We start from the raw sequence: 3,778 nt of genomic DNA on the forward strand, positions 1-3,778 counted from the left end.
TTTGTATATATTATGTATATTTTGCATATTGTCTCCCCCATTAGATTATAAGTTCCTTGAGGATAGGGACTGTCTTTTGCCTTTTTTTATATCCCTAGCTCTTAGCACAGTGCCCAAAGCATAGTATGTGCCTAATAAATGTTTTTTGAATGATTCTTTCATTGCTTTTATATACTTATACACACTTATTTGTATGTGTGCATATAAACCATACATATGTGTACATATGTAAATGTGACCATACATGTACATATATGTGTATATATGTATATGTGTATATATGTAAGCACATGTTAATTATTTACATATCTTGGATACTAGTAGATGTAGACCTAACCCTAGCACCTTCAGTTCAGGCTTAATGCTGGGATGAAATTAGGACCTCAAAAAAATCTTTAACAGTTAACGAAAGGCTTACTTTGCCCTGAAACAACAAGCACGTGCAACAAGGATGCAGTGGCATTGAGTTTCTCTGGATATGGCCACTTAATAGCCATATGGAAACACATCTGGTATGCAGGTATGTTGTCTTCAGAAATCCTCCAAATTGGAGGAGCCCTGATTGCATGTAGATGAGAGTTTTTTATGCCCTTAGGTGACCAGGAAGCTAAATCGAGGGAGACAGGGGCCAATCAAGTCCCAGGAACAGCTTTCTTGACTTTTAACAGAAAATAACACTTATTGTGAGGAAAGGAAGAACTCTAGTCCTACCACAAACCACTCCTATGGTGTCAAAGTCCACCATTTTCAGGGATTTTAGTGGACACACCTGACATATACAGTACTAAAGGAAAAAGAAAATTCAGAAATATTACATACTTCCCACCCCAGATCACCAAAAAAAGAAATAGAGAAAAAAATGTGGAGGACAAAAGCCAGAAATCCTAGGCTTTCTTCTCCCCATTTTCAAAGGTCTGAGTCTCAGATCTCAATGATTATCTAGGCCATGTGGTGACTGATGCCAAATCTTTGCAGTTCACAATGGGTCTCCTAATGCAAGATGATGACAGTGAGCCAACACAACATTAGGAATGTCAGGGACACAGAATAAATAATGATAGCTCCAGAATAATCAAATTCTTCTCTTGATGTAAGGCAGTAATGATAAGCAGACACAACACTAGGAACATCAGGGCCACAGCACAGATAACGACACTGCTGGCAAAATCAACAATTCTTCATCATGTATCACATCTGTAGCAAAGTCGTTAAGACGTCATAAACATGCAATCTGTCCTAGGATTTAAATGGACACCAAGATTCTCCCTTACCACCACCCACCCACTCGGTATCATCTGGCAAACCCGCCAAACCTTCTCCTTCCTGAGAGCCACATGCAGGGAAAAGTACAAAATCTTTGCCCACTTCAAGGTCTCTACAGAGAGAATGCCCCCTTCTTTCATGGGGGCTAAATAAGGACTTCCCCCTTACCCTCATCCAAGGACTCAGAATTACCACTAAGTCAGCTAAGGAATCCCCTTTCTTCCACGTAAATACACACCCACTGGGGAGGAGGGGCCCAGAGGGGACATGGGGGAGGGGGGGCTGGCACGCCTGGAGGTGCGCCTGCTTTGTTGTGGGTGCTCTGGGGAGGAGGGGTGAGGTACCTGCTGCCTCCTCTTCCTCCTCTGTTCCTGTGGCTACAGCCACTAAGTTCAAAAGTAGATTTCAGAATTCCCTGGAGTTGTAATTATGAAGCAGAGTTTGAATGTGCCGGCTTTCCTCAGTAAGCTCCGGAGGCTGGTGGAGGAGGCCCACACCAAAGAGTTCATCACCTGGAACCAGGATGGCCAGAGCTTCCTGGTGTTGGATGAACAGAGGTTTGCAAGCAAAATTCTTCCCAAGTACTTCAAGCACAACAACATTGAGGGCTTTGTGAGGTGGCTAAGTATGTATGGCTTCCATAAAGTAGCTTATGTTGACTCTGGTGCTGTAAAGCCAGAATGAGACGGCGCAGTTGAATTTCAGCACCCACACTTCGAACAGGACCAGGATGACTTGCTGGAGAACATTAAAAGAAAGGTTTCTTCTTCAAAACCAGAAGAAACCAAGACTGGCCAGGAAGACTTATCTAAAATCATAAGTAGTGCTCAAAAAGTTCAAATCAAACAAGAAACCATTGAGTCCAGGCTTTCTACTTGAAAAGAAAAAATGAATCTCTTTGGCGGGAAGTGGCAGAATTACGCGTAAAAAAAACCACAACAGCAGCAAGTAATTCAAAGGATTGTTCAGTTTATTGTTACACTGGTTCAGAATAATCAGCTGGTGAGTTTAAAATGCAAAAGGCCTTTACTTTTAAATACTAATGGATCTCCAAAGACAAATCTATTTCAGCAAATTGTCAAAGAACCAGCCAATAATCACTACCAAAAAGTTCCACATAGTAGGAAGGGTTTAAAACCAAGGGAGCAGATTTTAGAGGATATCATTATTTATGATGTCACTGGTGATAATGTAGATGAAGAAAATGCTTCAGTTACTCCTGAAACCAATGAGGACGCTACATCTGACACTTCAAATTGTAGCCGGTACCCTGATATTGTCATTGTAGAAGATGACAATGAGGATGATTATGCTGCTGTGATTCAGAGTGAGGACAAAAGAAGTGAACCAGCCAGTGTTCTAGCCAGTGTCCTAGTTCTGTCAGTGAGAGTGGCAGCTCCATCATGTCTAGTGCTGTCCAGGTAAACAACTCATCTGCTCTGACTTCGGAAGATCCTGTCTCAATGATGAATTCTATCCTGAATGAAAACATCAGTCTTTTAGGAAAGGTTGAGCTGTTGGATTATCTTGACATTACTGATTGCAGACTAGAAGACTTTCAAGCAGTGATTTCAGGAAGATAGTTCAGCATAGACCCTCATCTACTGGTGGGTCTTTTCACTAGCTCTGTGCAGATGAATCCCACAGATTACATAGGTAATACAAAATTGGAAAATAAAGGATCAGAAACTAATAAGAATAATGAAGTCCAGTCAACTTAGGAAGAGGGAAAAATTCTAAGTCTAAATCAGATAAGCAGCTTATCCAGTACCCAGCTTTTCCTCTCCTCCACTGTTGAAAATGGAAGTGCCACTTTGGAAGCTGTCTTCTTCAGACACACGCCTAGTGGACAGTAGCCTGGACCAGGAACCAACCCAAAGTGAGCTTGTGCAACTGGAACCATTGCCTGAAACTGAAGATAGTTGAAGCCACACTGGTCTATTTATGTGAACTTGCCCCTGCACCACTGGACTGTGTTATGCCACTCTTAGATAATTGAATCTCTGAGAAGGTGGACTAAATGTATATATTCATCAAAATAATGAACTATTTATTTAAAGTATTATTTGGTACTCTTTTGTTTTGTAAATAGCTTTGTTTTGTGTATTCAGATACTGTGGAATCTAAAGCACTTTCCCTGTCCCCACCCCAAGTCTAGCCACACACTGATCAGAAGTTACTCAGCTGTGTAGTTCTAGAAGACTTCCTGAATACTATTGGCAGAACCTTAATTTGGATTCAAATTGCCATTCTTTCCCCAATTGCAGTGGGATGCATTGATTTTTGTTTTCAAGAAGCAGACTTGTAGGTGAATTGGTAAATGGGCTCCCTCAGAATACCTAGATGGGGAATGGAGGTTCTCTAGAACCTGAAAAATCCACTAAATTCCTGTGTTTCTAAAATTTATATGGAACGAGGTATCATTAGCTTATTCCAAATTGTGCCTGAAATCCTCTGGGTTTACACACACACACACACACACACACACACACACACACACACACTGTATTCCCTA

The 3,778-nt window shown here is 41.2% G+C and overlaps 1 pseudogene; it reads left to right on the forward strand.

Moving 5' to 3' along the window:
• Positions 1–1,692: 1,692 nt before the first annotated feature.
• On the forward strand, positions 1,693–3,262 carry LOC110214919 (heat shock factor protein 2 pseudogene; annotated as a pseudogene).
• The last annotated feature ends 516 nt before the right edge of the window (positions 3,263–3,778 follow it).

Source organism: Phascolarctos cinereus, unplaced genomic scaffold, assembly GCF_003287225.1.
Source record: "Phascolarctos cinereus isolate Bilbo 61053 unplaced genomic scaffold, phaCin_HiC Scaffold_726;HRSCAF=1367, whole genome shotgun sequence".
Taxonomy (NCBI): Eukaryota; Metazoa; Chordata; class Mammalia; order Diprotodontia; family Phascolarctidae; genus Phascolarctos; species Phascolarctos cinereus.